We start from the raw sequence: 22,019 nt of genomic DNA on the forward strand, positions 1-22,019 counted from the left end.
ATAGATGGAAAACATTATTGGACTATTATTCTGCCCATAATCGGATTCCCTATCTACATGGGACTGACTTGCGATTATAGGCAGTATTGGACACTGATGAATGATAAAACTGCACTTAACAGGCATGATTAATTTTAACACATCGTGTTTTAGCTTTGGAAACCCTGAAATAAGACATAATGAACAAACATTCCAAAATATTTCAACTCTGAAAAAATATTTGCGAGCATTTCTCTTAACCGTTATATATCCGACGCGGTACTCGGGTACCTTTTTAGGTTTCAATTAATGAAATTCCTATGTTTTACCCATAGATGGAAATTGAAACCTTGTGACATCTTAGAACTTCACTAAGTCAAGCTTTTGGGTTAATAATATTGTTGATATAGTAAGGGGGGGATTTAGGAGCGGCTCCTGAATTTTTTAACTACGTAGCAGGCCGACGTGGGTACCCGGGTACCCACAAAACTGAAATGCCAATAACTAAGTTAATTTCCAACCGATTTTGATGCTTTTGGGTGTTTTGGATTCAGAAACTCATCCGCTTTTGGACTTGGTAAAAATGAATCGGGTTACTTCATTCGGTTCCCGGAAATCCGGATTTCCGGAAGCAGGTTCCAGTACTGGGATACTATTTGTGAACTTCAATGGTATACTAGCAATATGGGTATTAAAATTCTTGGAATTGCATCAGTAGGCTGTGTCTCGTGGTATTGGAACCATTTGGTGATTTGACCCCGGAACGGACATTCCGGGGCAGGTTTACGTGGGAACGTGAGTGGCCATTCCATTCCAATTCCATTTTTTAAATTGCCGTGGGGTCCCACAACAATAAATAACTGACTTCCGAGACAAATGGAAGAGTTTTGATACTCATATTGCTAGGACATTATTAAAATTTACAAATCATACCCTAGTACAGGAACATTACCCCGGAAAATCCGGATTGCCAAGCAAAATAAAAAGAGTTCCTGAATCCAAAAAATCTATAAGTGTCCAAATCGGATAAAAGAAGCCATAGTTATGAGTATTTCAATTTGTGGGTACCCGGGTACCCACGTTGGCCTGTTAAAGGTGTTTTTTTTTTGTTGGACACATAACAGTTAAATTCATCCGCAGATTGTAATTTGCAGTTAGCAGTATGCTAACAGAATTGGCACGTGGCAATGTGATCTACATTGTTACAGGGCGTTGTTTGAGGATGAACGGTGCCTTGTCCACAATCAAAGATAAAGAACTTGTTCTAGTTGAACTTATATTCGAACTTAGTTGTTCGATTGTTCAATTTTTCGTAATAGATATAGTGATTAATCCCCCTCAAAGTGATAAAGATAATATAAAGATTTTAGAAATGTTAAAGAACTTGTTTTTGTGAACATCTTTGCTGAAGACCATACTCAAAGTTATTGACCGTTGTTGGTGAATGACCTCTTAAAACTATTTTTTTATTATCAAGAAAAATTATGTGAAAAATTTTCACGATTGAAATAACTTTGCAGAATACAGGAAACCCTTAAAAACGGTAAAAATTATCACTGCAAATCAATCAAACTCCATCTACAATCATCGGTTTGCGATTGTGTGTAGATAGAAATACACTGGACAGGGGTAGGAATTCGATATGTGCGCCGATGTATTTTTGAACGGCGGGGGCGTTGGTGGCGTCACGCCATTGGACCCTACCGGTGGAGGTGCGCCGGCGTGTGTCGGCATGACGTATGTTGACGCCTATGTAACTAAAAAAAAAGCTTGGTAGTACAATTCCTTTCCCAAATTTTCGGTTTCTATTGTATCAGACGTCGCAGCATACAGCCCAAGTAACAATTTCAGTTTTATAGCACACAACAAGTGCAATCTAAGTTTTAAGAGTGACCTCAAGAGCGCCATTAAACCTCATTTGTTGCTAGGGAGCCACATGCAAACAGACATAGCAGCTCGAAGAAAATTCTTTAAAAATTATCGCTCACGGTAAATACCGACATCTGTCCAACACATTGCACAAAATATAATTCTCGCAACCATGTCAAATAATTTTTTTCATCTAAAACAGAGGTTCTCAACTTTTTTCGTACCACGGACACCTTAGAAATCGCCCTGGGTATACGGACCCCCACGGATAAACATCGATTTTGTATGCTATCAATATATTATTTTCAGTTTGTTAGGAAACAAGACTTGAAATTTCAATCTGCACTCGGAAAATATATTTTTCTTCGCGGACCCCCAGCAACGATTTGCCAACTATTCTCTGAAAAGTTCGCGAGTGTTTTCTCCAACGAGAAACTGACACCGACCCAGGTTTCACGCGCGGCTCTTAATGTACCTCAATCATACCAGTCTTTGAACTCTATCAATATCGACAATAATATGGTACAACTGGCGATTGGCAAAATGAAGGCTTCAACTTCGGCAGGCCAAGATGGTATACCAACTATTATTCTACAAAAAATGCTCCGCCGGTCGAAAAAAGGATACCATGATAAACTCATTCTCCGGATAAACAGCTTATTTATCCGGAGAAATAACACGTTGTATTTATCCGGAGAAGTTGTGTGAGTGCCAAAAACTTTTCGCGTGAAAATGTGAGTTTTTATTGTCGCAGTAGCAAACTATCCGGGCGCATTTACTCATATGAGCGATAAATGCAATGCCTGGTGAGCAATGTTTTATATGTGTAGGCAATAGTGATGAATATTTCGAATCGCAGACCTCATTGTTACTGGATTATGGCTTGATTTCACTAAGGGATGCTTTGATTCAAACACATAAAATTACACGATTTCAGAGACACAACGGAGTCGTACAAACACAAACGTGGCTACCATAAATACCTATTACTCTTGCGTCAATTTTATCCTTCAATCTCACCAATGTAGTGTATTAGGTTCTTCAAATTACAGTGTATTTGTATTACACTAGTTTACAAATTTTGGGTTAATTGCATGAAGTTAAGAAAAAAGGTGTTTTCTAAGTCAATTTTGGGTCGCTGAGCACGAAAATCATATTCATTTTCTTTTTCAAAGAACCGTTTTTGTGATTTTTAAAAAAGGTGTTTTTAAGCACTTTTTGCAGTTTTTGGTCAATATCTCAGGAAAAAATCTTCCGATTACCACAAACCATTCGAAAGGTATTGATGTGCCCATTCCAAAAATGTATAACATGCTAGTAATAAAATATCAATAATTTAGGGTTAAGAGCAACCAAAGTCAAAAAAAGTAGTGCTTGGTAAAATTACAAATTTTTAGTTGATTTTTCATAAAAAATAAATCAGCGAAAAAAATCTTTTAAAATCTTATGTGACAGGCAAACTTCTCATGTAAATTTTAAGCCTAAGATCACGAAAATCCGACAAAAACTGGTGATGTTATTAGGTACCGAGTGAAAATTGCTCTGTTTTTCACATATCTCTTTTGGTCTTAAATAAGATTAGACTAGTTTACAAGAAAAATGAAGTTACGAGAAAAAGTGCTTTCTAGATTAATTTTGGGTCGCTGAATACGAAAATAATACTTTATTTCTCTTTCAAAGCAGTTCGAGCTTAAAAAAATTTCTTTTGCTTCCGCTTTTTGTTTTTGCACTATTTTTTATTACAGTAAAATAATTTTTCATATTTTCAGAATATAATGTGAAAGATTTTAACAATTTTAAGGTAATCGCGATAAGCTAAGAAGAAAGGTGTTTCCCTAGTTAATTTTGGATCGCTGAGTACGAAAACCAAGTCCATTTTTTTTTTTCAAAGAAGCATTTTCAAGATTTCTTTGAAAAAGGTGTTTTTGGGCACTATTTTAGTTATTTGTCAATATCTTGTTCAAATAGGATCCGATCGAAACAGTTCGAAAGGTATTGATGTGCCCTTTCCGAACATGTATAATATGCGTAGATCAAATCTCGACAAACATATGATTACGGCTTAAAAGCCAACTGTCAAAATTCTCTTTATAGTAAACAAAAGAAAAACGTTTTCTCTTGCATTAACTGCTATGAACTGCGTTTAGCGAGTAACGGTTTGTCCGGAATTTCCTTTCAAAGAGAATTTTGACAGTTGGCTTTTAAGCCGTAATCGTATGTTTGTCGAGAAATGTACATTTATTATGATTACAATCGACCAAAGTAAAAAAGTCTAATGTTCGACCTTTTTTTTAAAAAAATGCACATTTCTAGTAAATTTTTAATAATAAATCAAGGACAGAAGAAAATTCTTTTAGAATCTAATTAGATAAATAATCCTTTTGCACAAATTTTAATCCAATGGTCACAAAAGTCGGATGAAAAATGTAGATATGAAGGTATGGTGGTATGAAGCACTGAGGGAAAATTGTAACTTTTTATTTTTCGCACATTCATTCTTTCAGCTGAAATAATCTTCTATACTTGATAGTTATTGTTTGTGTTTGATACTGTCTTCTCGAGCTTGTATCCATCCATCCTGCGGCATTTGAATGGTTTTGGATATTTCATTGTACAACTAAGTGCTCTTTTTAAAATGTGGAAATATCGTTGGAAAAGTTTTGTTTTGTCTGTTGTGAGTACATATTTTACGAATTAAAGGAATTTTAGCCTTCTGCTTCAACAGACTTCACAGCAGATTCTCAGTTCACAGAAAATTACGTGGCTAGTGCTACGATCCCACTGAGACTCCTTACCGATAGGGACTCGAATATTTGACGACTGGCTTATGAGACCAGTGCTACACCCTCTAAACCGCCGCACCAGGCCAGGTCCGCTAAAATCATAAAATTTCTATTTCGCTCAATGTGCCATAGCATCAACATTTTTCATCCGATGTTAGTGATATTAGGCTTAAAATTAACGTAATCATATTATTTGTTATCTTAGATTCTAAAATTGTTTTTCGGTAAAAAATCATTTAAAAATTAGTAACTTTTAAAAATGGTCAAAAATGCACTTTTTTTAAACTTTGGTCGCTTGCAGCACTAAAAAATTTACATATGATCGACACATATTATATGTTTTGGAAAGGGCATCTCGGAACCTTTCAACCTGCATATTGACTAAATTAATTGGATGATTTTGACACGAAATATTGACTAAAAACTACAAAAAGTGCTCAAAAACGAGTTTTTTGAGAAAATCACAAAATCCCTTCTTTGAACAAAAAAATAAATATTGTTTTCGTGTTCAGCGACCCAAAATTAGTCTAAAGAATACTTTTTCTTGAAGCTTCATTTTTCTTGTAAACTAGTGTTATCTTAAATACTCTTTTGCTCATTTCATTAAACACAATTGTGCTACATGGTACCAAAACAATAGCAAAATGGGTGTTTCGTGAAACAGTGCTTATTTGAAGCAATAAGCAAAGTCGTCAGCTAGACCTTCTATTTTGATAGAGCTTATAGGCGATTATTAGTGAACGGGAAAATATCAGGTCTAATAAAACGATAGCAGTGAAAATCCTTGGGTTGGGACACACACCGAGTCGTATCGCAGTATCACTAGTTCGGTGCTGTCCGGCTAGTATAATTTTGAATTTTGAATGAGTATGATCACACTCACCGTCTAGGCTACACAGTACTTCAAAATTGAATTTGTCGACTTCATACATTGGAACGAAATATGCACGCAGCACGAGCTTCATGCAGTAAATTAATTAAACTTGTCTATCTCACGCCGAAAAGCATTCACGTATCCCACCCACTGTATATCCACTGTATATAATAAATGAGCCGTCGTAAATCTATCAATAGATATACATGTCTATTTTAGAAGAAACTTCAAATCGGTCAGTCGTTCACGAAAGGCATTAATTTTTTATTGTCGATCGTAGAAAATTTTACGCGTCAGCAGGGTGTTCAGAATTTCAATTATTTTCTATCCCCAACGAATGGATCCATACTGATCCATTTCTTTCTTACCTAAGAATTGAGATGGGCTGCAACAAGCTAATGTAAATTGTGTTTCTCTCCATGCTAGGCTAGGCACATTGAAGATATAATTTTACTTGTTTTCATTTGCTGATAAGAGCCAATATTTCTTCCATTCGGCCTCTTCGTATCAGTTATAGGCCTTCCACAATTACATTGCTCCTCTTCTAAAGAGAAAATAAATTACTTTTGTCTTTCGAATTTGTCCAACATGTTCGACCAAGATTTATTGCATCGTCTCATTATTGTTTGCAATACACAACAGTATCGTCGCGTGTTAGTAAGATGAGCCAAAACCACAGAGAACAGACCTACAACTTTAACGTTTATGACGCTAGTCTAAAATAATGGAAAACACTACTTGTACCACCTGCCAACAGTTTTTTTATCATATAAACTGGGATATTCTTCAAAGAAAACTGAAAAAACATAGATCCGTAAAAATAAAGAAAAAATCGTTCCTGTTAGAAAATGTGCAATAGTAATCTTCATTTTAATTTCAAACATCTGTTGAATCTGCGGCAAAAATGTGCAATGAAACATAAGAGACTTCAGAAAAATACTGTTAGGTAAAAACAGTTAGTTGATCATGAACTAGTGTGATCTAATCGGTATTGTTACCTAATTTACAAATAAAAGAATTTCCCTCTTTGTCTAATAATAGAGATAAAATTACGTGATTGTGCTTTGTCCACCCAATCCCTTCGTTTATTATCCTTAGCTTTGTCATGCTTTACGCTCAGACAACATATAATAATAATATCAACCCTACATTGGGTGTTTTAAAAAACTATGTTTATTATAAATTCGGAAATCACTGCACTTCACTCGAACGTTTCTAATACAAGACTAACTGCTGCTGCTCCTAACACGATCGATTTATTCGATCGTTCTGTCTAGTTTGCAATTTTACGTTGGCCACGTTGTTCAGGGTCCGAATTGATGACGGTGCCGTTGTGTTGCCATGTGGTGGAAGTGCCCGTGCCATGTGGTAGAACTTGCTGATGCCGCGTGGCGTGTTCGGAGGCTTCCTTGTAATTCCTCCGGGGGGTAAAAAAGTGTGTCCTCACGCGTTGGTGACTTCGTCTGTGTGCATTCCTGATGTGGGTGGTTTTCGATTTTTCTTGCGGGACAGCTTGGTTAGAATCCTGTGAATTTCTTGTCTAAAATAGAGAAGGGCAAATGTTGTTAGGGTTAGGCTGAGCGCCGTTGAGATTGAGATTCCGCTAAGCAGGCTCCAGTTCCAAACATCATGATTGAACTGTTTCAGATGAATGTGATCCAGTAGCTTCCGGTTTTCTAGACTCCTGTTGTCGAGAGTTGTTATGTTGTGTGTTGGTACCAGTTGTTGTTTTATGACTAGGTCATGCATGGCTCCTTGGAAGACTGATTGTTTAATGGTTATGTTTTGGGATACGAAAATTTCCGTTTTGAAATGTATTTTGCAGTTCCAGAAGGAAATGATGAAGTTGCCGTTCAACTTCCGATTGGCGGGGCCACAATTTGATATTAGTTCGTTATTTTTTGCGTTGTTTATGAGAAGTGTGTTATCAGAAACGAGCTTAGCTATTGTTTCATTTTCTGTTTTTGTGTTACATTGACTGTTCACTCCCAAGATGATTGGGTAGATGCAGTCATCGTTGAATGGTTTGATGAATGTACTTCGTTGAACGTAGTTGTCTGGTTGTGAGGTTGTGTAAAGATTTTTCCGATCTTTGATGATGAATTTTGGGTAGTCTGTAATGATCGAATTGTTGTTGATTAGCGGGTGAATTTCTAGTACGATGGCTTCCCTTTCTTGTAGTTTTGGCACACCCAATATGTATAATAGTGTGTCCTTATTGAGAGCGATTTTGGGAGTTAGATATGACAGAGCTTGGTCCGGTATTTCGATTTTGACACCCTGTTCTTCTAACATTGTTTTCATAAGATGAATTTCCTTTAGGGATAAGACTTTGTTGCTTGGAATTGAAGCTTTTGCGAGAGTTACCGTTTCTAGTATGTTTTCTAGTATTTTGTTGACTGTTTCTATGTTGATTATTGTGTTTATGAGTTGGATTTCGTTTAAGATGAGGTTATTGTCGTTTGCATTCTCTATTAGTTTGTTAATAGTTTTTGTGACGTCCTGGATTCTTTTACCAAGTTGTGTGTTAATCCGAGTCTGTTGATTATTTCCGTCGACTAGTTTATTGAGCGTGTCGTTTATCAGATGAAGGTCTTGGGCGTCCGGGCTTCCTCCGATCCATTTCCATACTGTTCCTACGGTGTCCCATCTTTTTTGGCGATGTGGCTTAATTTGCAAGAAATTATTGTAGAGTTCCTTAACTTTGTATTGAATTATGGTAGATAACTGGGAATTAGTTTTGCTGTATGCTATATTTATCAAGCTGTCTATTGTAGTCTCTATATCTGTCAAGTTTATGGGGTGTATAACGTTAATAACTCCTGTCTGAATTTTACAATGACCTTTCTCTAATACCAATAACGGTTTTTTGTTAAGGTTAGTTAGTTCTAATTCTTGGCTTTTTATTATTGTTAAAATTGTTGTGAAAATTAAAGCTATATGAATTGTTTTGAATTGTCTCATTTTCCTGACGTTTCGTGTCGAGTGAAGGAGTTTGGGGGATTTTAATCTACGGCTTGCGATGGCTGAAACGAGAAATTTCAAAAGTTTTTAGTGTTTATATTCTTTTTTTTTTTGTCTCCGTGTGGTTTGAGGCCCCTTTGGAATCTGAAAAAGGAAAGTGACAGGTATTATTAGGTGATTAAACTAGTTGTTTTTTCTTAATCTTTTTAGTTTGTTTTTATTGCGCTTAACATTCCTATTAATCTTTATAGTTTTATCGTGGTTTTCCAAGCATTTTGTAGCTAGGTATCTGGGGTCGATTTTCTTCCTAGTGCCCTTTTTAATATGAATGTCGCTGTTTACGTTAATATTTGGTGGTTCTTCCTTTTTGTGGTTGTATTTTTTCATATTGTTTTGTGCTTTTTCCAAATTGAGGATTATTTTATCGAATAATTTTTGGGCTGCTTCCGAAATTTCTGCCGGGTTCGTAATGTTTCTCTGATTGAACACTACTTCGTTGGGAGTGAACGAGGTAGCTGAATGTACTGTTTCGTTGTACAATGCGTTTACAACGGACATGATTTCTAGGGAGGATAGTTCAGGGTATTTGTGTTTATTGGTATTAAACATTTCTATTATAGTACTGTGGGTCTTTTCTATTTGCCCGTTCGATTCGGATGAGGATGCGAATTCAATATTAATTCCTAAGTTTGCCAGGAAACCTTTAAGCTGAATGCTGGTAAAGGTTGCCTCATGGTCGCACACAATAGTTTTTGGTAATCCGAAATTTCTGAAATAGGAAGTCAAGGCGTTTTGAATGTCCGCCGTGTTTCTTGTGGGTATTTCAATTAATTGTAAGTGCTTGGAAAATGCACATATGAATGTTAGGTAGTTACTTTTGTCCATACCAAAGATGTCCATGTGAACTCTCTGGAAGGGAGATTTTTCGATTGGCCTTGGTGAAATTTTAATGTTGTATGGCTTTCGCTCATACTTGTGTTGCGCGCATATGGGGCAAGAATTGTTGAAGGTTCTTATTTTCTTTATCATGTTGGGGAAGTAGTATGATCTCTTTATTTGTTTTTCTATTTCTTGAATTCCGCGATGGGCCATTTCGTGCTCTTTTTTCACGATTGCGTCTTGTCTTTGTTCCGACAGGACGTCTTCCACCATGTTTTGTGTGAGTACGAAGTGTGAGGGTGAACCTGAAAAGTGTTCTCGGTATACTTCTTGTATGAGTTGTAGAGTGTCTTCGGGGGCGAGGATAGCGGTTTGCTTTCCATTATGATATTGTTTGATGGTGTTTGTTATCAAATCTTTGTTAAGATTGTCACTACAAATAATGGTTCGGGTATGATGAGGAAATATTGTCTCATGGATAGTTGTGTTGATTCTGGCGTGTTTAAAAATTATTTGATTTCTGTAGATGTTAATTGGTCGTTCCGTAAAGTGTAGGAAGAAGTCTGAAGAGGTGTCTGCAGAGTGGACTGTGCTATCATCGGTTTCTGTCATATTGATTTCTACTTTTCTACTCAAGGCGTCAGCGACGACGTTTGTTCTACCTGTCTTGTATTCTATGGTGTAGTCATAGTTTTCCAGCTCAAGCCTCCATTTCAGTATTTTGGTGTTTTTGTTCGAGGTTTTTATAAATGTTAGTGGTTTGTGGTCTGTCACTAGTGTGAACTTATGGCCGTATAGGTAAGGTTTAAATTTTTCGGTAGCCCAGATTATGGCAAGGGCTTCTTTTTCAATAGTCGGGTAGTTAACTTCATGTTTATTTAGTGTTCTTGAAGCAAATGCTATCGGGTGGTCTTTGTTATCGTGTATTTGCGACAATACGGCACCTATTGCGTAATTAGAGGCGTCTGTTGTCAAAATAAAGGGTTTCTCGAAGTCGGGGTAAATTAATATGGGATCTGATGTTAGCATCTTTTTGCATTTGGCGAAGGCTTCAACGTATTCTGGGTCTTTTGTGTTGAGTATCATTCCTTTTTTTAAGTATTTTGTCATTGGTCTTGCTATTTTTGAAAAATCCATGATAAATTTCCTGTAGTAACTAAGCAGTCCTAGAAATTGTTTTATCTGTTTTTCGTTCTGTGGCAGAGTCCAGTTGAGAATTTCTTTGATTTTATCTGGGTTTGGCTTAACGCCTTTTTCTGTTATTATGTGTCCTAGGAATTCACATTCTTTTCTTAAGAATTCGCACTTATCCACCTGGATTTTCAAATTTGATAGGGTTAGTCTTTCGAGAACTTTTGCAAGATTTTCTAAATGGTGTTTCAAATTCCTGCCAAACACTATTATGTCGTCTAGGTATACGTAACAAACTCTTCCGATTAGGTCGCCTAGTATTGAGTTCATAGCTCGTTGAAATGTCGCCGGTGCGTTTTTTAATCCGAACGGCATTCGTAGAAATTCATAATGTCCTTGATCCGTGCTGAAAGCAGTTTTAATTCTTGAACTTTCGTCGAGTTCAATCTGGTGGAAACCTGATTTTAAATCTAGAGTGGTGAAGTATGTTGCTTTCCCCAAACTGTCGAGTATGTCTTCAATTTGTGGTATGGGGTGTTTGTCCTCGATCGTTTTATCGTTCAATTTACGATAATCGATGACAACCCTGAATTTCCTTTTCCCAGATGCGTCCAATTTCTTGGGAACTACCCAAATTGGTGCGTTCCACGGAGATTCTGAGTGTGTTATGATGCCGTTTTCCAGCATATCGTTGATTTGTTCTTTTACGGTTTCTTTATGAGCGTGGGGGTATCTGTAGGTTTTTGTATAGACCGGGAGGTCGTCAGTTGTGTTAATTTTATGTTTAATTTTCGTAGTTGCAGTAAGTTTTTCGTTTTCTTTAAGTATTACATCGCTATGGTTCTTAAGGGTATCTAGTAGTCGGTCTCTTTCGAACTTGGAAAGGTGTTTTGTTCTGATTAGTTCGTCGAATGGGTGTGGTTCCAATTTTTTCATATTCGGTTTGTCTGAGAAGAAACTGCGTGTTTCGAAGTTGTTAACTTGTAATTTTAATTCCGGAAAAGAGTTCTGTGAGATTGGTTTCTTGTTTGCTCGAATTACGACTGTGGTTCTATTATTTTTAGCTCTATAGATTCCGGGTTCGATGATTATGTTTTCATTCAATTTTGAAGGTTTAGTTACAAGCCAATCACCGTTTTTATCGGTGCCAAGGGTGAGAAAATGATTTTGTTCGATTCTCGTTGGTTCGATGTTGTATTTATGAACCGGGAATATTGTGTCGCCCACTGTTAGTGTGAGATTCTGATAATTTAATACGGCGTTGAATTTGGAAAGGGTTTCTGTGCCTATAAGACCATCGAACTCGGGGTGGAAATCTAATTCATATAGGGTAATTGGTGGTAATTTTTCACTTAGTACTTTACATTTACCCTTTTTGTTTACTATTCTATTGCCTGTAATGTTTTTAGTGGTGGTAGGTATGATTGTTTTTGTCTTACTAAGTATGCCAGGCTTCACAATGTTCTTGTTGGCTCCTGAATCAATTAAAAATTTAAAGGTTTGGCCCGTATTTTGTTTGGTGATTACGAGATATGGTAAAAAATTGTGTGACTTCAGTTGCTTTGTTACGTCTCTGAGTTCTGAGTTGAAATACAACAAAAATTTTCTTCCGTTTCGCTTTGCTCACTTTCCGTATCTCCATCGGAAATTTCGTTATTATTTATTTGTTTGTTCAGTGTCAATTTGCTTCGTATTGAGGAATCGACGTCCATTGGCTCGGTTTTAAATTTTTGTTGAGATGGTTCGAATTTGGGTTGATTGAACTTGTGCCGGTTTGGTTTGACTTCGTCGTTCCGGTGTTTTAAATTTTTATTGAAGTTGCTGTTTTCCCCAGATGGACTGTATTTAGCATATTGTTTCTGTTTATCGTATTTTTCTTCGACTGTTATTTTACGGGTAGTTTCATTGGATGTGAATTTGCAAAGAAATGCGTAAGCTTGTTCGATATCTTTAGGACCGTTTGCCTGGACATAGCCGAAGTAGGGTTTTTGTAGGCCACTAATAAATGCTGCCAGGCTGTATTCGTCTATAAATGAATTTATGGCGTCCCAATTGGAATTGTATTTTGTATTTTGTTTTGCGATCGATTTTATATTCTGTATTAATTGTTTGGTTTTCTGGTAATATTGATTAACATTACCATCCATTTTTGTATGCCAGAGTTGACAGTTGTATGTGGATAATTCTTGTTTGTCGCCTAGGCAGGCGTTTAGAATTTCCTTAATTTCAGTGAAGGTTGTAGGGCTTCCGTTTGTACACAAGATGTCCCTTGCTTCACCTTCAATTTTATTTGCCACTGCTGTGACGTACATTTGGAATATAGGTGGACTCACTAAGGGTTCAAATACACTCAAAGTTTTTTCTGCTGTCTCCAGCCAGCTGTTTAATTGTTTTTTGCTCCCTTTAAATGCGGGTAGCATTTTGATTGGGTCAGGTATCTTGAACGGATCACCTGACGTAGTTAAGTATTGTGGTGATTGCGGCGTCGGCATAAATTGTCCGGCACTCGCGCTGCTATTAATTTTTGCTTGTATAGCACCTAAGAATGTTTCTTGCTGTTGTTGCCTGTTACTAATTTGTTTTAGTGCAGCTAAGATATCATCCATGGTGGGGTGATCAACGGGTTGATCATTAGTGTTGTTGAGCGACATAATGTTTGTCAGCTCGTCAATTTTTCTTTGGTCGATGGGAACGTGTGAATGTCCTCCGGACTCGATGGAATCGATAGATTCTTCTGAAGAGCTCAAATTCCTGCTGCACAGAAATTTGTTTTGCCTTGCGTCTTTCAGTGCTTTTGGCATTCGTTAATTTCAAAGAACGACACCTATCTAGTAGTGTGTTGTTCGAATTAGCGCCTATCTGGTAGTACGCCAATTAGAAGATCGTCTATTTAGTAGTGCAATCTTCTGGTTGGATGAGCGCCTATCTGGTAGTACGCTGATCCGAAATGAGTAATGTTTTTCTTTGAAATTAAAAAAAAACTCACTCACCTGTCGTGGTGTAGGTAGCTGAAGAACGCTGGTGGTGCTCCACGTGTTTATCGGCGGGGGATCCTCGAATCACTCTGGCGGCTGTTGCCTTCAGCCAGCGATGCTAAGTTTTATTTTAGCGGGTATCACTGTTTTTCACTTTGTTAGGATGAAAGTCCACTGTTTTTCCGATAAATCACTTCTTCACTTCCTAATACCGGCTGCGCCAATAATAATATCAACCCTACATTGGGTGTTTTAAAAAACTATGTTTATTATAAATTCGGAAATCACTGCACTTCACTCGAACGTTTCTAATACAAGACTAACTGCTGCTGCTCCTAACACGATCGATTTATTCGATCGTTCTGTCTAGTTTGCAATTTTACGTTGGCCACGTTGTTCAGGGTCCGAATTGATGACGGTGCCGTTGTGTTGCCATGTGGTGGAAGTGCCCGTGCCATGTGGTAGAACTTGCTGATGCCGCGTGGCGTGTTCGGAGGCTTCCTTGTAATTATATGTCTATGAAGGTGAGCTAGATGCATGTCTCTTGTCTATTCTACCAGCACACTGTGGATCCACTCCATACAAAAGCTAGACGAAACCTCAAAAGTAGTTTAAAATATCTGAAAATATCATCTAAGGGTAATTTTGGTGCGCTGAACTCGATTTTGATTAAATTAGGACGCTAAAATGAAAATTAGACAGTCTAGGGTGGTTCTACAAGTTTTTTTTCTAAATTTTACAAAAGTGAATTTTATTAACTTCTCAAAACAGATACTTCGTAAGTGAACAGAAATATTTTGATGTCCTAGGGTAGTCCTTCGTAACTAGTTAGCTAGGGTGGTTCCAATCGAAATGTGGTGAATAAAAAATGATGTAATTTTATACATTTGTTTGTAGATCTTCAGTCCAACCTGAATACCATCGTAGAAAAAATCATCCCTTCATAGCTCTTTAGGAGATAATCCTCATGTACTAATTTATGAATGTATGCGTTTAGAATAGTTATAAAAGATAGCATATCTTAAGGTGTTTGATAGAATGCCTTATATTTTGTTTTATTGGCTTATGTATTTATAGTTATCGCCAAAGCTATTAAAAGATGACAGGTTTATTTGATTTTGACGAAGATCTCAAATCATGTCCTACTATGCTCTATTCACAGTTGCTCATACGATGTATACTGCAGCTAAGCCGCTCAATACTTTTCCATTGATTTTCAATTCCAATGATGATATCATCAGTTTGGAAGTGAATTATTGAGGAGATTTTGAATTTGATTGTTGATTGTGGTAGATTCAATAGGGAGTTTGCACTTGAAAATAAATCGGGTAAAAAAGAACACTTTCCACACTCACGTGTTTACCTTACATCGGTCACCAGTAAAGCTAACGACCAATACCTACCAAGGAGATAGGTTTGATGGAAAGATATAGTAATAGTTGCAGTTAGTTTACCTCGTTGGCTTACATTTATTTGAATTTTGTAAAAATGTAGAAACACGAGTCATAGTTGCAAGACGGTCAAGGCATACTTATATTTGTATCAAGGAAATCGCCCCAAACCCTGAATTTACAAGCAGCATTCAGAAAAAGAAATCCTCCGGTGAATAATAATGCAAAACATCATGAAATCAAAAAATACCATGCGTCTCCATGAAAAACTAATTTTACAAATGTCCAAATATCAACCTTCCGCGCAAAACGGCCCAAGATGGCACTACGATTTTTGAAAACTAGATAAAATTCTACGTCAGTTGTACTAGATGAAATCCTTCAACACGTTTTTACCGATAAATAGATGGCACTCTGAATGTAAATAAGTCCGCGTTAAACAACATAGTTATATTGATTTTATTGGTAACTTTTTAAATACTCATTATTTCTCAAATCGAAATGCATTGAATTCCTGAGATGATTTTCTATTATGGCATTTTCGTTTTTGATATTAGATTTTGATAGACTACACCGGTGTAGTCGGTGCTACACTCATTCAAACTTGGGTGTAATCAGTCTATCTCTTTCTTTGCACTACACCGGTGTAGTACCAACGAAAACGCTATTAGAAACGCCTATATGTGTTGTTAAATTAATATTGTAGTGCCTATTAAAGCGAGATGAATTAGAATGAACAAAAACTTTTTGTCACTCAAATTCTTGCAGATTTTCAAGATCTTGTACGGTTAAAAAAATGTAGCACTTATATTTTTCAATTGGCTGACTCAAAAATTTGGCAAATACAGCTTTAGGTAATGTACATTTAGAAAAAAAAATATAAAAGGTGTGAAAATCGACAATAAATTTTGGAAGTTTTGACCGGTCCGGCCCCACTGGACAGCAGAATACCTTGTCCGACTATACGTCGTTAACTGATTCATGATCTAACTCTGGTAATTTGTAAACTGTTTTCACACACTATGACCACTGAGAACTGACATACAAGTAAAGTTTTCAATGTGTAAGAACTAAAACTGTCGTTTTGAAATGCCACCAGCAAGTACCAACTTGCCACTAGCCGGCGCCACTATCGGCCATTAAATGCTATACGGGCATTGCGTGCAAACTTGGATACAATAGTGATTCAAGCATGCGAACCTGTATGCGATGGTTACTATCAACGTATTTTCTTTTAAATGTTTACACAGGTTTTTCAGGAAATTTCGTTCCAGCTTATATGTCTGTTCTCTGTGCTATGACACACATTTGCCGAAATCGACGAAAAGAGTCGAATGGCATGAGAGTTTCGACCCTCTGGGCCTCTGTTGAAAAGTTCATTTTCAGAGCTACTTCGTAAAAGGTTATGAAGAAAGAGAAAAGCAAAAAGGTGAAATTCACGTGTGATCCTATTCTTTCACTCATAACTCCATAATGAATATTTCGTTCAAATAAAATGCGGTATCAAATAAACGTGAATATATCTCTTAAGACTAATTTTGTGAGAATCTAGTCAGCAATATATGAGCAATATATGAGATGTCTATCTAGTTTTGGGATTTTAGATGTTCTCGAATCTTTCGGAAACCTCAACGGTTCTCAATGTGAGCACGGAGGCTTTGATTTGCAATAAGTGATCAGGATCATCAATTTCAAGCAATTTAGAATTTATTTTAATTAGTTTTGTATCATTTAGGTATAATGATTATAGCGATTTGCATGGGAATTTCGCATGTTCGCATACTTCAACCCGTAACACAGGAACCAGAACACAGATTCCTATGGAATTTAATAGCACGACTCCACAATTTCACACATTCCAAGCAATCAAGAACACATTTTATGGGTTTTGTATCTCTTAGATAACTTGCTGATACCGATTTTTATGGGAATTTCATGCGTGACCACACTCTTCAACCCGTTACTCCGGAACCGGAAGTCGGACTCAAATTAAATTCAATAGCAGCCTATTGAAACGTTGTACATACATTCTATTTGGGAAAAAAGTTTGATAAAAACGGTTGGGCCATCTCTGAGTAACCGATGTGCAATTGAATGTACGATGGGGTCTTGAAACTGCGGCAGCTCAGGAAAGTGAAAACCGTGGGTTTCGCGAACGATGTGTTACTAATGAGGAATTCCACGAAGATCCGTCCGAAAATCTTTAAAATAGTGACCGACCATCTTTGATTCCTATGAAACTTTTCACGTTTCACCGGCATGGAAGACTAGACATTTTCCACAGTCAGTAAGATTATTTTGACTCAAGACCAATTTTTGAAAAAGGCGTAGGCATTTCTACGTGCATAAATTTCAAAAAAAAATTGTTCTATTACTGCATTTTATACAGCAAAACTTTCTGATAACGAGTTACAGGGAATGAATATTTCTGTACGTAAAAAATATACACTGAATAAAATGTTGTGTATTTTTTTATGAAACCAAAAATTTGTTTTAAAAATTTAAATTGCAAAAAAACATATTTTTTCTAATTTTTTATATTTTGTCAACCAAAACCTAAAGACGAAAGAAACATTTTGAATGTGATTGTATGATGGAGAGGTTATCGGTAAAGTGTTATACATGTTTTTAAATTTCATACTAGTTGATATACAAAATTCTAATTAATTACATTAAATTTTATTACAGAATATAATTCTAAGTATCGTTTTAAATCAAAATGCATTTAATAAAAATCTTCCAAAATGTTCCAATTTTGTTCCAACAATAACAATTAATTCGTGTTATTATGCCTTTTTTAAACGTTATTCGCGTTACCCCATCATAAAATGTTAAAAATCTTATATTTACCGTTTTAAAGACGCAAAAGAGACTTTTTCAGTGTATTTGGATCATGGAGAAGTTTTTAATATAAAAGTTTTCCTAACAACAACTTTTGACATATTTTTATAATTCATACTATGTGCAGGCAAAAATACAATTTTCTTTTTGAATATGATTCTAAATGCTATTTTAAATCAAAATGCTCATAACAAAAAAAATTTAAATGTAGTACCGTAAACTGGGGTGACATTGATCACTTTTCGAAGTAATCATTGCATATTTTTAGACGCAACACATTTTTTTCAAGTTTAATATTTTTAAACCATGTACTGATGTATGGAGAACAAGATTGGATGGTTTTACCTAAAATTGTCCGCTTACAGCTATTTTTCCAAAAATGATTTCAAGTTGAAGTCCGTTTTCGTATTCCGGGGTGACTTTGATAACCTGCATTTTCACCCACATTAAGTAATTGATATCAATGTTTTTCATTCAAATGTTTGTTTAAACTAATTCTGGAAAGATGCTCATTGTTAAATAGATGTTAATTGGTATTATACAAAGTATTCAATGTACTGTAAAATCGAGTAACCAAAATTCGTATAATTTGTGTCCAACTAGAATAAAAAGTTCTAAAAACCTTTAAAACTGCTAAAATTGTTTTATTTCAGTGCTTTATCAATGTACAACATGTTTCATCCATTTTAACACGTTGGAATATTGAACATTAAAAAAGGTGCGAGTTTTAGCTTAAAAAAATTGAAATAATTGCCAACTAGTGTCACAAAAAAATTGTATTTAAAATAAACAAACTCTTAAAAGTAAATTTGGTACATCCCACTCTAAAGGAAAATAAAATCTCGCTTGTAATTTATTACTCTTGCTCAAATCTGAAATTTATTTGCTACATAAAAAATAGACACTTTATGAAGCTTCGTAAAAATAAGGTAAAGTAAAATTTCGATTTTTTGTAGTTTTTGTACCCAAAAACCGAACACAATACTCAAAAAGTATAACAAACCAGTATTTCATAAGTTTAGAGTAAAAATCATTTCAAACTGAAATGATTCGGTAGGCTATTGTGGTTTAATAAGCGATCTACGAAAAAAGTTTCGAGTGATCAAAGTCACCCCGATGATCAAAGTCACCCCGGTTTACGGTAGTTCTCGAGATATTTTTTTATTTAAACCTGTGTGATGCCCTGCCCGGAAGAAAAAAAACTGCGCTGTGCACCAAAAACATACTATAGTATCACAAGTCGTATACGTGAAATTGTTCATAAAACAAAATACCGCAAATCCGATTCATTTTCACGATTCAGTTCATTTTGTCACGTTGCTCCGAGTAAAAAATCCGATTGTAAACGAAAACGAGATACTTCAAAAACCATGATGAAACTTTTAATATCATGATTTTGAGACACTACACGTATCAAATTCGATAGTGAAGTCAAGAATAAAATATCATACTAACGCGAACATAAATTACGACGATCGCGACTAAGCTCCTCAAATCATGAACATCGCTTAATTGTGTTGTTATTACAAACAACTAACCCAACTAAGCATTCAGTTGTAACACCATGTATATTTATGGCGAAAACTAGTTTTTTTGGAAACACAAATAGTTGCATGGATACGAGGTTTATTATTCATGATTTCAGATATGTGGTGATATCCGTTAATATGTCAATTGACGAAATCGTGAAATTATATTTTTTTATTTTTTCGACTTGTTCACAATTAGTTTTTCCAATTTTGGGCTAGCGTCAGTCAAGGGCCAGATTCTGAGAAGAAACGAATTATTATAGTTAGGTTTTATGCCCTCTCGCATACAGTTTTCGAAACCAAAGTTCTCTTTAGCAAGGAATACAGCATATTAAGATTATTGTTTCTCGAAAGAATCTGATTTTAATGATCTCGTCAACTGATTGAACCTCGTTCATTAGATATTATCTCTCATTATCATTGAAGCACTATGCTAGTTTTGTAATCACTCATAAAACTTATATTGCACTTAAGGTGTGCTATAAAACTTTTATTGTTACTTGGGATGTATTAAAAGAGTGAATAGAATAAATTTGGCACAATTTACGGTGTTATAGTAACATTCATTAGAGAAACAAAAATCATCACAATGTTATTTATAATTATAGTTTTAAAAATCATAAACACTTTTGAATGAAATGCACATTCAAAAACAATGTTCATGGATGGAAATCTATGGTATTAATTTTAACCAGGTTATAAATTTCATAAGACTTTCAAAATGCCACCTCCCCCCCGCTCCAACCACAAGTACTTACGAATTCCATTTATTTTTCTAATGATTCATAGTCATGTTAATCTTATAGGGCTTGCAAACCTTTTCTGGTCGGTAAAGGTAGGTACATTTTAGTTTGAATAAGGTATATTTCAATTGTTATGCCTCGAAGTTTAGCACTGTGAGAATCACATTTGTATTCACTCTTTTACGCAGCTACTATATTGAAAGTTTTTTCGACCCAAACAGCTATTATGAGCTTATCGTGTTGGAGGGGTAAAAAGTGCACCACTACGAAACGGTACGAAAATAAATAAAATGCGAGTCAAGCTGTGAGATAAATCTGGGCAGCACCCATATCAATACGTCAATATCCCTCGTTCTTCGGAGATGCGTATATGTGCTCTCGTATGCTCACAATACGTGATTTTACATTCATTTTCCCGAGGGCCCCTGCAGTTTTCGTCGAATCTTAAAAAAACAACAAACACCATACGGTATGCATCATTATACTAAAATGAGGATGAGCTGTAATCTCTAGAAAATTGTCGATTCGTTTCGTGCGTTTTAAATACGAATAAGTGCAAAAAAATATCTTACATCTTCAACCGATAAAAAATGAAAAATTTAACATGTAAATTAACTTACAGCTTATTAATCCAACGGGGCTTTGATACCGGTTTTCGTTATCTCGTGTACTTCGGAATATCTAGCCAACAGATGCTTAGTAATGGCAGGCAAAGGAACTTTATTTGAACTAACTGATGATTCAATACACTTTATCAATAATTTATTGATTAGGACCCTTCAAATGGTTACTCGATTAATCACATCACTCAGGATAAATATTTCACTTTCGACAAATAATGCTTCTATCAGAGCCGCATCCATTCATTTATTATTAAAATCAAACGACCGTTACTGACTAGGATACGCACCTGCCAATATTTAGTTGTTTACACTTCAACGCACTTATCAGTACACTAAACACTTTATCGGCTAAGCACGAGACCCCCTCTAGAGCATCCGCATGGGGTTTAACTTTGCTTTACCCTTCCATCACCCAACGTTGGACAGCGCTCTACGCAGCTGGTACAAAACACAGTATACACAACCCACTCCGTAACTTTTTAACCTTAGCACGACTGTTCATAGAGAAATCTTAGGTTCAACTGAGTGAGCTTTTCCATTCTTGGCGGGCGTAGCACCAAAGACGGTGAGATGATTTTCGTGCTGGCCGGGCAGTGGTACCAACCTACTGGGAATCAAACAGTGAAAGTGAACTATCAGCTGGGACAGGTTTCATCGTCAATAGTTTATTAAAGCTACAACGAATGGATATTATTATTGACTATGTACCAGGCGCCTCCTCCATGATATCCTCTTAAAGTATACTCGTAAAAAGATGTTGAATGTGTTGTTATTACAATTCACTTGTTAATAATATGACATTCGGTCAGAATCATTGTAGTGAGCACAATTCAATCCTGCCAGGATTTATTTCTAAATTATTCCGAAAATGTTGGCAACCAGCCGGTTTCCATCGTTTTCAGATTTCGGAACATTTCGTGTAGGACAAAACGACGCAACTCTTCGGCAATCGGTACCTATAATAAACATATGTTTCGCTTCCATCCCAACTCCCCTCATCATCCTCAACATCATCGACCATCACAATCATGAACTACGCCATCCACTTGGTCTGGACTGCAAATCTTAATACCGAGCACATGGCATTATTTTGTTTGCTGATATCAGCTCACTCGGAAAACGAATCCGACAGTTCGAATGATAATAAGTCTCTCCCACGAAATATTGATCGTGTGCGTCTGCGCTTTTCTCACAACAGAATTGCAAAGGGTTGAAACCGATGCCTATTATTTTGAAGGATATGTTAGATGGAATAAATTTATGCATAGTAGCGTGGCAGTTATTTTTGTTATTTTATATCATAGCATAGTATGCTCAAACTCTACCAAGATTCAAACTTTTTCGACAACTTTGGAAAAAAAAAAATTTACGAATATTAAACGAATGAAAAAACACATGTAATTCCCATATTAAACTTCAATCGCTTTGGAACATGAGT

The 22,019-nt window shown here is 36.0% G+C and overlaps 1 protein-coding gene across 1 annotated transcript in view; it reads right to left on the reverse strand.

The window, feature by feature from the left end:
• Positions 1 to 20,944, reverse strand: part of LOC131676734 (uncharacterized) — a 216,929-nt gene extending 195,985 nt beyond the window's left edge. Inside the window, exon 1 of the mRNA XM_058956017.1 lies at positions 20,869 to 20,944. The gene's annotated coding sequence lies outside the window, so the exon portion shown is untranslated. The remainder of the gene's footprint in view (positions 1 to 20,868) is intronic.
• Positions 20,945 to 22,019: the final 1,075 nt, after the last annotated feature.

Source organism: Topomyia yanbarensis, chromosome 1, assembly GCF_030247195.1.
Source record: "Topomyia yanbarensis strain Yona2022 chromosome 1, ASM3024719v1, whole genome shotgun sequence".
Classification (NCBI taxonomy): domain Eukaryota; kingdom Metazoa; phylum Arthropoda; class Insecta; order Diptera; family Culicidae; genus Topomyia; species Topomyia yanbarensis.